Raw genomic sequence first — 13,601 nt, forward strand, 5'->3', positions numbered from 1 at the left:
TTCTTTCATCCCATCTGCTTCTTGGTCTGGACATCTAGTATGGTTCTATGGTCTTGGTTATGTTTGGGGCATTTTAGGCCAGGGACACTACGAAACAGATGAACAGTCCTAGAAGACCTTGTTTTTTACGTTTCATTGCCCAGCAGTTCTTATTCTTTGGGGGCCCACCACCCAGCTCCCAGATAAATACAGAGACTTATTCTTACGAATGTCCAGCTTTAGCATGGCTTGTTTCTAGCCAACTTTTCCAAGTTAAATTATCCTGTTTCTCTTTACATTTTGCCTCTTGGCTTTTCCCCTTTATTCTATATATTTCTTTCCTTCTGACTGTGGCTGGCTGGGTGGCTGGCCCCTGGCATGCTCTCCTTTTCTCCCTCACGCTCTTCCCTAGATTTCTCCTATTTATTCTCTCTGCGTGCCAAGCCCCACCTATTTCTCTCTCCTGCCTAGCTATTGGTTGTTCAGTTCTTTAGACTAATCAAGTGTTTAGGCAGGCAAAGAAACACAGCTTTAGAGTTAAACAAATGCAACATAAAAGAATGCAATGTATCTTGTAGCATTAAACAAATATTCCACAGTATAAACAAATAAAACACATCTTAAACTACTATTCCACAACATTGCCCTGTATCTAAATTTATAGCATTGAAAAGAGTAGGCTTTTTACATAACTTACTTGCATTTAACTCATCTTTGGAGATGGAGGTCTGAAATCTGTCATGTCAAAACTTCTCACATCTTATAGAACATTTCATCCCATCTTTATCACTTTATCTCTTACAGATGGCAGGAGACTGGGTCAGGGAAGTGTGGCTTTTCATGACTGGAGAGTCACATCCTTCTTAACCCTGCCTGAGAAGAGTATAGGGTGTGATGGCTTTGTATAGAACTGGCGAAAAGGTACACGGCCAGTTCATGAAACAGCACTGCTTTAAGGACTAAAGACTTCAACTGGGATTTTTATAACTCTGGCCATTGGATACCAACCTAACCATCTACTTAACCAGTAGGGGTGTGCTATGCCACTTGGTGTAAGGGCTTCTTCAGAATGTGGAGACTGAGTTGATAAATCATATAGGCAGGAACAATGACTTCATATGGAGAGGTTATTTTTTTTAGGTTTGGCACTGGAGATAATGGAGCATATTTAAGAAGTGCACATACCAAACATGGATATGATCAAAACGTCAAAACCATCTGTTGCTGAGTAATTCCCCCACAGCTGTGGCTTTGTCTCTCCCCATTCTACCTGCCTTGAATATTGATCTTCATTCTCTGGGTTTTCCTGTTCAGACAATATCTCAGCTTCCATGTTGAAAGTTGGCTAATCCAATCAATAAAATGCCCACAGAATCTTCACTGGCTCTTTATTCTCTTCAGAGAACAAGTGGTCTGATGCAATGCCATTGTTTAGAACCAAATAGCCACTTTCCTAAGGTAACCCTGGCAAATTGAAATCCATGTCTTGGCAATAGACAAGCATTCTGGGGAAAATGTTTGAGCTAAGTTTTTGTGTAACTTTCTTTGGGCCACCTAAACTCCCTGAGTAGAGGCTGAAATCTCACTGATGGCATTTTATCTCACTATCTTTAGAATGAAATATGGAATAATTGCTGCTGCAAAGAAGTCTGACTTCACCATAGTAAAAGTGAACTGTGAAGATCAACTACAGGATTGTCTGAATTGGGGTACCTCTTGGCATGTGGGACATAGCAGATGTCAAGTCACCCCACAGATGACTGTAAAGGCATGTCCCAGTTGCTTTCATGTTGCTGTTATAAACACCATGACTGAGAGGCAGTATAAGGAGAGGAAAGGGTTTATTTGGCTTATATTTCTATGTCATCCATAGTCAATCACTGAGGGGAAAGCAAGCAAGAATCTGGAGATAGGAAGTAAGCCAGAGACTGTGCAGGGAGTGCTGTCTACTGGCTTGTTCCCCTTGGCAAGCTGAGTCTTTCTTAGACAACCCTAAAGCTGAAAGTTTTCTCAAGTCTTGCCTGGCCCCATGGTCCCACAGCTGCTTATAAAAATAATCAGAGGCTTAATATTTACAAACTGTATGGCCTAGGGCAGGCCTCTTGGTAGCCACATGTTCCATGGCTTTACTGTTCTGTTGGCATGTTGCTCCTTGGGTGGCAGACTGGCATCTCCCAACTCCACCTTTCTCTTTCCTGTCTCTTGGATTTCCCACCTGCCTCTAAGTTTCCTTGCCAGAGACCAAAGCAGCTTATTTACTAACCAATGGGAACAACATACATTCACAGTCCATCTGCCCAGGCACCACCCACAATAGGCTGGGCCCTCCCATATCAATGGTTACTCAAGAAAATGTCCCATGGACATGGCCTGCAGGCCAATCTTAGAGGCAATTCTTTAAGATTCACTCTTCCCAGATAATGTCAGATTTTTGTCAAGTTGACAAAAACTAGCAAACAGAAATGCTACATTGACTTTTGGGGGAAAGGCAAAACTGAGGTTACGGGTGTACAAGCAGATAAAATTGACTGAAGGTTAAAGCTACAAGCATGAGAATGAGAATCTGATACATAAGAAGCCCTAGTTTCCTTCCTAGAAAATGGCTGAAATCCACTATTCTCCTAGAGATCACAAGTAATACTTCCATTTTAATAGAACTATATGAATACACTACTTCCTCTCAGAGTCCTGTATGACGAACCTTGACTCTTCATGGATCGTGGAAACTGTCCTCTAGTGTGTGCCTCTCACCTCTGTTTGGGTACCTGTCTCATTAACATGCTCCTGAAACCAAATACCTGACAGATGAGCTCGGATATGCTTTTCTGTGATGGGAGGCATGGAAGAGTGCATTCACAGGGCAAAGAGGCTTTCCATAAACATAGACCAGATGAGGGAACTGCTGTGAACATCTTAGAAAGGTGTTATTGGAAGAGGGGGTGGCATGAGAGGCTTAAGTCCAACTGTATACCAGCTTGACTGTGGGTCAAGCAGCAGCCCTTAACAGGCTTTCCTGAAATAGACTTGGTCTATAAGACCCTGATTCCAGCTCCTTTTTTGAGGAGGGGACTCTGTGGGGTTGGGTGCATTGGAGAATTATGAAGGAAAGACTCCATATACTCCCAAACACTATACAAACCAGGAACTGCATTCTTTCTCGCCTCTCTGACATGGAGGAGGGAAAAGAATAAAATAGTTATTTTAGTAACCAACTATGTATACAACACCATTTCTAGCAAGTCAGTTCTAACAGTAGTTCCTAATATACTACCCTTTGCCAATTCCTGTATTTTTTTTTGTGGTGCTTTGGAAAATGTTTAGAAGGGTTTATTTGGACTGAAGTTCCAGAGGAATAGAGGTCCATCACCACATGTGGGACAAGCATGGCAGCAGGCAGGCATAGAAACTGGAGCAGCTGAAAGTTCACATTTTAAACTGCAAGCAGGGAAGCAAAGAGTATGCTGGGAATGGTACAAGTCTTTGAACCCTCAAAGCCTGTCCCTAGTGACACACTTCCTCCATCAAAGAATGTCATACATACTAAAATTACCCAAACATCTGAGCCTATGCGGGGAGGGCATTCTCATGAACTATCACAAATCTCAACTATAACCTGTTAAAATCAAATGACATTACATACTCCCAACACAATAGCACAAAATACAAACATCATTCCAAAAAGGATTACTTTAGTCCAGTGAAGACTGGACTCTAAAGCAAGACCAGCAGCCATAAGGTTCTTAAGTTCCCATTTCATACATAAGGATATATATAGAGAAAATCAGGCTATTTGGGTATCTTGCATGAAGCTCTGTATAAAAGCACCAGGCTGATTTCAGATACCTTTAGCTTTAAGCCTGGTGCCCTTTTCTGGAGCTTACTGCCTCAGGGAGGGAAAAAAAAAGGCTTCAATTTACTTGTCTGACAGTTTAGTCAAATGCAAGCAAGAAATTGCCTGAAGATCAATTTTAATTAAGAAAACATCTTTGCTCCAAGGGGGATATTCGGAGCAGTTGCACGTGTACAGACTGGGAAAAAGACTTAATTAAAATCCACCTCAGCCATGTAAGTGCTGCGTAAACTTGAGCAAGTTACCTTATCTCTTTAGCCCCAGTCCTTTTATCTATCTCAGGCAGAAGTGGTAACATTACTGTTAAGTTTTAATGATGCTATAAAAAGAACTGGCCACTTAAATACGACCTGAGCTCAATGATGGCAACCCCGTCTAAAATTCCAAATTATAGTCCCCAGAATAACAAGTGAAAATTTAAGAACCAAACCCTTGATTAAGACTGATCCTGGACCTTGCTAATCAATACCTGACACATTTTTTAGTGACTATTTCAGATGAAGTAACAGAGGCTTGGAGTTTGCTTATGGTCTAAGTTGGCCTCATCTGTGCTGACCACTGAGCAAAGTTTTAATACAATGGCTATCTTGTGCTAAACATGAATGAATAGTCAGATGTCTGCAATGGGAAATAAGGTTTCAGGATTGGAGTGTAGCTCCTGCCTCCAGGTTGGACTTGGCCACTGCTGCCTTGTCTATAGGAGACCTCTCAACCGGGAACACTCACATTCTCCTTTGGAAGATGTGGGTTTCTCCTGGGATTCAAGTCAATGAGATTCTTATGTCTTCAACTCAAGGTTACATAAGCAGTATGTTGACTTCAGGGAGGAACTCTTCAGTGGAATAGCTTGTCTGTAAACTATCCAGAGGATGTTTCAGTGATGCATATTTCTGAGTCATCTCATGTTGTGGGTAGATACCTCAGTTGTATAGCTGCCCATATGTTTCCCAGGAGAGCTCTCAAGAGGGCAGCTACCTTCAGGTCAGTCATGCTCCTATGAGGAACTCCAATGGACTCATTGCTCCACCAAGCTGAACTCCACCAAGAGAAGGGCATTCTGTCAGTGCCCCTTTCTGCTTTGGGGGGGGGGAGTAGTAGCTGCTGTTTTACACCTCCTGGAGGAAAGTCACCAGTGACCAGAGTATTCTGTATTAGTTATAACCAAAAGCAACTTCGAGTATAGCTTACAGTTCTAGAGGGCTAGAGTCCATCCCTATAATATAAACCACTGAATTAGTGTTGGTAATAAATGAAGGTCTGTTCCTCTACCCACGAAGAATGAATGCTGTTGAGCTCTTCTCATAAGCAGGCTTCAAGTCTCAGGAGACGCTATGTGCTAGGTCACACAGCTGGCCTTTCTTCATCACATCCATCCATCTGATGAAATGACCTTGGTCCTCTTGCTACCAACAGAGCTTCAATTTATGTGCAGGATGAAAGGCGCAGGCTTCTCCTCCCCAGAATCTTAATGCAGACTGCAGCATGGGGATTCTATTAAGGTGGTTCACATTTCCTTATTGCCAAATAGAAGTTTAAAATCTCTTTCCAGCACATAGCTGATGCCAGCTTCAGAATTCAACTTGCTATAAATTTAAAGTGCTGCCACTTTGTGAAGAATTCTAAGCTAGGCATTTCAGGACACACAAGCATATAGGCCATGACTATGTATCTTTTGTGTAGTTTTCTACAACAGGACATAGTAATAAATGATAGTTGCAGTATTTAAGTTTAAAGTGGGAATAATCAGATTACTGCACTCAAGAACATTGGCTAATGTGGGTAATTAGACCTTGAACACATCTATCTTCTAAGTATATGCCATTGCTCGTGCTTTAGAGTTCTGTCCAGTGATATGGCTCTGTAATCTTATATAACCCCCTGGGTTTTTTTGTGATGCAGCCACCAATCTGATAATGAATTCCTACCTTATGGAGAGGTACTAAGGCTTTGGAAATGAATACTACTCTTACCCTATAGATGCTCAGTTACCTGACTTATGACAAATGAGACAATATTGGAGATTTTATGGCCAGATTGACAAATAGGTGCCAAGAAATATGTTTGGTGGAAAATGCAATCCATTTAAATGTTTGTTAAATTATGTCGATAGGGATTGTGTATGCATGAAATCTACTCTCTCATTTAATACCACACCTACTATGTTTCTAACTAATGTTTGATGTAGAAGTTAACAGCATACCTGCTGTTTCTAACTAATGTTTGTATTATAAATTCCAGATAAAACTTCAATTCAGTACAATAAAGTAGATATGTCTAGAAGCCAGTCTCACAATGGGGAGAGAGAGGTTTGGGTTCCCTCTTTGGGATTCCTTCTGTGCATCAGACATATAGCCTCTGAGAACTGTGTGCAATTCTAAGCCATATGAATAGATGAACCAGAAAAATTCTACCTCAGGTATGGAGGGATAAAGCTCAACTCTGATTAGTGATCTATAGAGTTTGGTTCCATCTCTTATACGCTACATCTCTATTTTAATAGGGGTTACTAAAGAGCTTGTTCTACTTAGTTCCATAGAGTTGGTTGTCCCATCTGTGTAGTCAATGGTGAAATGCATTTGTTCAAATGCATTTCTGTTGCTCCCTCCCCTATTCCTGTGGCTTTGAACAAGCTGTTATCTCAGCTACAAGCCTCATTCAAGGTGGCTAACAGTCACCTACCCTCAACTGTGAGGAAGATAGTGTGTGTGAAGGTGGACACACATTGTCACTGTGTATATGCTGTGCATGGGAATGTGTTTGGATCTTTGGAGTTGAAAAGCCATGTAATTTACCATTGCTACCTCTTACATCTCTCCAAAAAAGGACCTCCACTTGACAGCTTTCTGGAAAGATGGGTAATGAAGTTTGGAAACCTTTCCAGGAGAGGGTCTGAGTGTCACCTTCTTCATTGGTTCATTCCCCATTCATCTAAACTGGTTTTCAACAAGACCTTGAAAACTAGAATTCATCTGCCAGTGAGTAATGTCAAGTTTGGCCCCTGAGCACTTCTGCTTTTTACCTCAGTCTCTACATGTGGAGCTTACTAGGTCCTTGAGCACACTCAGCATGGAAGAATTTGGAGTCTGTACCAGACAGTAAATCCTAAAGCAGTGTTATGCAGGAAGGTTTGGGGAAATAGGTAGCCTTCGATCCCTCTGAAAGACGGTTCTTGAAGGACTTGAAAAGGCTCCGTGGCCACAGCTAAATTCAGTCCCTGTTGCTGATGGTGGCAGATTCACACCTATGTCTTTGCCACATCCTCAGTCATGCATGGCTTCTCTACTGCTTCCTGAACTCCTCTGCCATGTCAACCCTGTGTCCCATGCTCTGTTTGGGTAGGAACCTAGACTAAGAAGGGTGTTTACTCTTTGTGGCTTTTACTTCCTCAGGTAAAGGTGTTATATAAGCCATGTTTTCCTCTTAAAGCTAAGGACTAAGGACCTCCCATCATGCATGAAAGAACTAAGCTTGCTAGTCAGCCACCACCTTGATGTCTGGAGAGGGTGTTGAAACCAGTGTCACCAAAATCTGCCTCAGAGTAAGAGCTGCTGGAACTATAAACTGTAGAATCACTTAGTGGTAATTTTGATGGTTGGGGAGATAAGTGACTAGAATGAGAAGGACACACTCTTTGGAGAGGCAGCTCTGGGAATTGCCCCTCAGAATAGCATTGGGGCCTCATGGTGAGATCCAAGGAAGGTTCTCAGTAATTTTCCTGGCAGGTAATGCTCAAGAGAAACCCAGGGCCTTCTGCATAGCAAATGCTTCATCTCAGAACAATGGCATGAAAGGCTTTTTTTCCCCCAATCCAACTATTCTCTCCCTAAAGTGTAGGTAGTGATACAGAAGAATCTCCTGCAAGGGTAACAGGTCAGAAAATCTGAGAGTGGCTTAAATGTTAGAGATTATGGAGCCCCTCTTCCCTCCTCTGCACCTTTAGCATGCTGTCAACAGGGTTCCCAGATAATGGATAAGAACTAAAAGCTCTCAAAAAGACCCATGGAGAAGGCAAGAGGGAGGGAATCTCCAAGATGGAAGTCAGGAGGGACCTATTCAACACACATTGAAGTTTAGGTGCTCCACAGATTCACTTGCCCTCATGTTGCGGATGCTTGTTTCTGCTCCTGTTGCTTCAATCATGTCTAGCGTCTGCCAGCGATAACACATACTCATTTTTATCAACTTGGACTTGTATCATATACAGAACGCCAGTCATAAAAATTAGTTCAGTTATGTTCCAAATAAGGAGACCCCTTTAACCTGTCCTAACCATATTGAGCATAGTCTCAAGTACGCATGAAGTCATATAGACCCTTGCCATGGTCCTTTGCCAAGACCTAGGCCAAAGTAGGTCACAAGGAATGGAGCGTGAATGAAAGATCCATGTCATAAGAGATCTGTGTGCTCTCATCTGTCCTGTCCTACCCTCCCTCCACACCTACCTGCCTACACTCAGAAAAGACCACATAGTAAAAGTGACTTTCATAAAACAAAGGCTTCACCAGAAACAAAATCTAGAAACTTGATGTTGAATTTGGATTTTCTCAGAATGGAGACACAATCTTTATTAAGACACCTTGCTTATGATATCTGGACAGCCAAGAAAACAAATTCGGGACCTAATGACCATGTAAATGTGTGCTGAAATGGAAAGTTTAGAACAGTATCAAAATCTTCCAAATAAAACTTGGCAAAAAAACAAGTTAAAGCTTCTCAATAGACTTCACTCTGTACAGGACAGGGCCTGTGAGATTTTAAGATGGCTGGTAGAAACTTTTCAAACTGAAATGTGTAAAGACGGTGTGAAAAATTAAAAATGGAACATACCTGATACATGACAGGGCAATTTCCCTAAGTTATGGGCAATATCTGAATGGGGTAGAAAACATAACTAACATATTTTCCCAAATACAGAACTCAATACCTCTGTGAACCAGATCCATCAAGCTAATAGAATACCAAACAGAATACCAACCACTAGCCCACCTGTGCATAATCCAGAAGCTAAAAGCCAGCGGCTCCAGCAAGAAATCAAAGGTGTCAGATCCTACTGATAAACAATGGTGAACTCTATTAAAAAATGTCCATGGCAAACCATAAAAGCAAAAAAAAGTAATAAAAGATTAAATGTGAGAGCCTGAGAATTCAATATCTAAATCTAGCCTATAAAAGTAAATTTTCCATGCAATAAGGGTAAATTTTCCATGCACACAAAATCCAAAGCAATTCACTGTTATCACATTTGTGCTTCAGGAAATGATATCCCATTGAGCCATTCATGTGCATAACTAAATGCATGCTAATAAAAATAAAACATTTCAAGGTGAAACAATTCAGGTCATGAACTCAAATCTATACAAATAAGGAAAATGTCAGAGTAAGTTAATACCTTGCTAATCTAAAGGGTGGCTGTTTAAAGCAGGGGTAGTGAACATGCTTGGGTTTTTATAGCATGTGAAGGCATGGACTAAGGTGGTGGGATGTCACAAGGACAAAGAAGGTAACCTCTGGTAGGGTGAGCTGGATAGCAACTCTCGGACATCTATATCTTTACACTCAGATACTCTAGGATTTAGGATGGTCTTCATTCATTGACTTCCTCTATAGACCAATTCACACCAGACGAGTCGTCGGGGCTGATATTCCAACAGGAGCTTGGCCACATTCTATAATATGCAGAGGCTGAGCAGGCTGGCAGCCTGAGTCAGACACTGGGTCAGAGATAAGTCAAGTCAAAGGAGAACCTGACCAACCAAATGATCTCTGTACAGGGGCAATTCTCAGGGTTTGGGGAATTCTTTTCTCTTTGACTTACACCTATTCAATTCCCAGAAGGTGTATTCCAGCCTAGACTAACACTTTTCTAATATAAAAGCCAAAGAATCATAAGCCTATCTCAGATAAGTCAGAAACTTCTCAATCCATGTTAAACTGCCTCCAGATATTTTATATGTGTAGATTTGTGTTGCTCCTGTCCTTGGTCATAGACTTTTTTTTTCTTACTACTCACTCTTTAATATCCAAAGTATTAAGTGACAAAGTTTTTAAAAAATAGAAAAATGCACACATACAATGAATTTAACAAAAAAAAAAAGAAAAAATCACCCCGTTTTTTAATAAAATAAAAACTCACAAAATCTCGTTCCAACATGTATGTATCATAAACTGGCTTTAAGAGTCACATAGGGAGAACAGGTACTTCTCCCCTAAAGTACCCAGAAGGAGTCTGACCACCATTAGGAACGGGGGGGGGGTGGGGGCGGGTCGGGAAGGGCAGCTCAGCAGCAGCAGCCAGCGGAGGACAGTTTTAACTCAATATCCCACAGCTTCATCAGCAAGGCCTTCAGGACGTCTTCCATCTGCTTTATAGACTTCTCTATTTCAACTCTGCTTTCCAGATTGAGAAGCTCCTTGTCTTCCGACACGATTTGCTTTTCGGAGAACCCTAAAATGTAACTTTCAATGGCTTAGACGCTGAGGCAGAACAAGTCCCTCTTGTAGTCCAGGTTCTTGGGAGTGCATCTGTACACATAGCCAAGGCGCAGGGAGCAGCCTGTACAATACAGCGTCCCAAGAATGCAGCCGTCTTCGCCTTTACACTTGGACAGTTTCTGTTCTTTATCCACAGACACATTGGAGGAAACACAGCGCAAGAGGATGCAGTTGCTGTCCTCCTGGCTGGTCACCCAGGTGAGCGAGTCGCCCAGCGGCCGGCGACAGCGCGAGCACAGGAACAGGAGCGGGTTCTCCCCGGCGGCCGCCGCCGCCTTCTCCTCGCCGGGCTCGGGCTCCGCCTCCGCCGCGTCCGCGCTCGACATGCTCGCCCACTTCTGAAGCAGCCAGTAGCGGGGGCGAGTCTTCTGAGAGCCGCTTCTCCAGCAGCGAGGGGTCGCCCCGCTTGCCCAGGCGGCTACAGACACAAGGAGAGGAGCAACCTAGGGAGGAAGAAGCCGCCATGAACGACAAATCTCCCGCGCTCCCCAGAGCCCCCTGTCATAGACTCTTAATGCGGTGGATAGTGGTTAATTCAGATACTTATTTCTCAGCACTTTCAACAATAATGCAACTTGAGTGTTCAACCACAGCTTGGACATCTATATTAATCCCTACTCTACCACAGGCTCATGGAACATAATGGAAGGGAGGGGATGAAAGAATAAGCCAGAGGATGGAGAAGAGTGCTGTAAAATACTGTTTTCTGGACTTGATAATATCTGTTGTACACATGAACTCACAGAAGCTGTGGATTACGTACATAAACCGGTATAAAGTTGAGTCAGTTAATAGTTCTGACTTGGAGATGGGAAAGACTCTGAGGCTCCACCTCTAGCTGAGTATCCATTGACAGATTGCTGGAGGGGTAAAACTGTCTTTAGGAATGTGGCTACTGGTAGGTTCCCCAGGCCCTAGAGGATAACCTTATACCCATATGCATATCTTAAAGATGTGATTATGAATTCACATAAGCAGATCTGTAAGTGGTGGCCCAACATAGGAATGGTTGACAGATGGTGTGTGATCATCGTCACAGATGCAGGAAAACACCTGACAAAACTACCTCCAGTTAGGTCAAGAATGAATCTCTACATAAGGCTGACAAGCCTTACAGCTACCATGTGTGCTTGGTCCAGTAGGATGGAGATGGAGCTTCACTTTTGAGGTCGTCTACAGTCTTACAGCCCTTGTTGAGTTCTATAGCTTTGAGAACTTGAAAGTTTGTATTCATAAATGACCCAGTCCTTCTAGCTTGTAATAGTAGCACAAACTGGTATTAGAGTGCCCTGATATAATACCTTAGAAATGGGAAAACCATAGGTGGGGTCTGTTTGAAATATCTGTATCTTCACTTTTTTTTCCTCACCTGCTAAAGACCATCCAGAGCTTGCTCCACATGAAGGATGGCTGGCCTGTGTATGATTGTTTCATTCCTGCAAGAGCTGTATAATGGGTGGCTTTACCTGGCAGCCCCTTTGTGCCTGATACACTTTTATTCTCGTGAGCCCCATGGCAAGGTTTGGACTCATTTCTGACACTCAGGGCTCTTGTTGAAATATACAGCAGAGCTACTTAACTATTCTGTCCATAACTGAAGGTAGCCTAGTTTATTGCCTGTGTTGCTCTTAGTCAAGGACTAATACATCCAAAAGCTTGGATCCTCTGGGTCTTTGTCTCCCATAGAAGTCAGATGTAAATACATGCCAGTTTGTGTGATCAGGTCAAGATCCCCCTCCAACAGACTTCATGGGAAATGTCACCCTTGGTGTATTCTTGTCCTAACCTGTTTTATCCACTCTAATTTCAATTCTCATTTAAGGAGCCATTTTCACATAACCATCTTGTGGAATATGAAGGAAGGCAGTAGATACAGAAACTGAGGAAATAGGGTTCCTAAATTCCATCCTTAGAGTCTATCACTCATCAGTGACAAAGACAGTCCCCATGGATGGTGGTAAATAGAGAGATCTCTGCTCTTGTCACATGGTAGTGCTATGACTTTAGCTTTTACCAGTGGAGATTGGCGGTAATAGAGGCAGAAGGTGGCTAGACATGAGAGAAGTGGTGGCTGTTATTAGGACCCTAATACAAAATGGAGACATTGAGCCACTTTGTTGCCATCTAAAGATTCTGAACTCATGTTCACAAGACAAACCCTGAACATTACTATTAAGAGAACTTCAGAGAAGGCTCCTCTTCCAGCCTCAGAAGGCCTATGTCAAAGCCAAGGTTTTACCAAGGAAGAAATGAGGCATTGAAGCTTTCAACGGGAACATTTAGATGTACATGATACTTACTACTAAAGATTCTAGGTTCCCTGGGGCCCTAGGCATGCAACATCGATACTCTTAGATTGTTGAAAGATATTGGACCTCTTCCATTTGTGGACATCTATAGACTTTCAACTAAGGTGGGGTGTTTTTGGAAAGCCCAATACCTGCTCCTCCCAATATATGGACTACTTCACTTCTGGAGTCAGTAAACATGACTCATGGTAATGGGATTGGAGCGATGCTAGTAACACTTAAATGAGAGAGTGTAATAATTCACCAGAGAAGCTGTGATCTGACCAAAATGTAAAAAGGAGCCAGAAGAGTACAGCTGGAAGTAGATCTTCAGGGCACTGTTATGAGCAAGGTGAATTAGAAGGTTAAATGAGTCTTGACATGAGGTTAGGGATCTATGTCTTGGCAAGGATTGTGGGAATAATCTGCTTTTGGGAAGAATGTTAGCTTTTCTAGAGAAACAAAATGCCTTGATGAGGAAGAACTTCTAACACTCTCAAGGAAGTAATCTGAAAAGGCAGACTTAGGTTGACTATATTTAACTAGTCCATTTCTCCGGGGACAATAGAGAATGCTTTCTTATAAACTGCAATGTCCTGGTAGGGAAAGCAACTGGCATCCCCAGTTGGAGGCCGATGTTGACCTGCTGTCAGAACCAGTTTCAGTTTTCAAGAGACTCATAGCATTACAGAATAAGATGTAACCAAGGCTGATAAAAATCACTATTAGGAAGCCGAGGCACCAGGCTGAGGCACCATGACAGCCAGGAACTTTTTATCAACTTTACCCGTGAAGCTTTGTTGATACACTTCTAGGTGCCATCTTCTACTGGCCAAGAAAAATGGGCATAACAAAGGAATGCATATGGATGTAAATAACTGAGAAGGAAAGAGAAGGAACAGATCCTAATGAAGTCATGGTCTCTTAAGTTTCATAACTGAGCCTATGTCCTTACCTGTTGTGCTAGTCATGTCAACTTGACAAGAGCTAAA

General features: G+C 42.4%; 1 pseudogene; it reads right to left on the bottom strand.

The window, feature by feature from the left end:
• Positions 1-9,926: 9,926 nt before the first annotated feature.
• On the bottom strand, positions 9,927-10,786 carry LOC114704652 (annotated as a pseudogene).
• Positions 10,787-13,601: the final 2,815 nt, after the last annotated feature.

The sequence above is a fragment of the Peromyscus leucopus genome, chromosome 20 (genome assembly GCF_004664715.2).
Source record: "Peromyscus leucopus breed LL Stock chromosome 20, UCI_PerLeu_2.1, whole genome shotgun sequence".
NCBI classification, from domain to species: Eukaryota; Metazoa; Chordata; class Mammalia; order Rodentia; family Cricetidae; genus Peromyscus; species Peromyscus leucopus.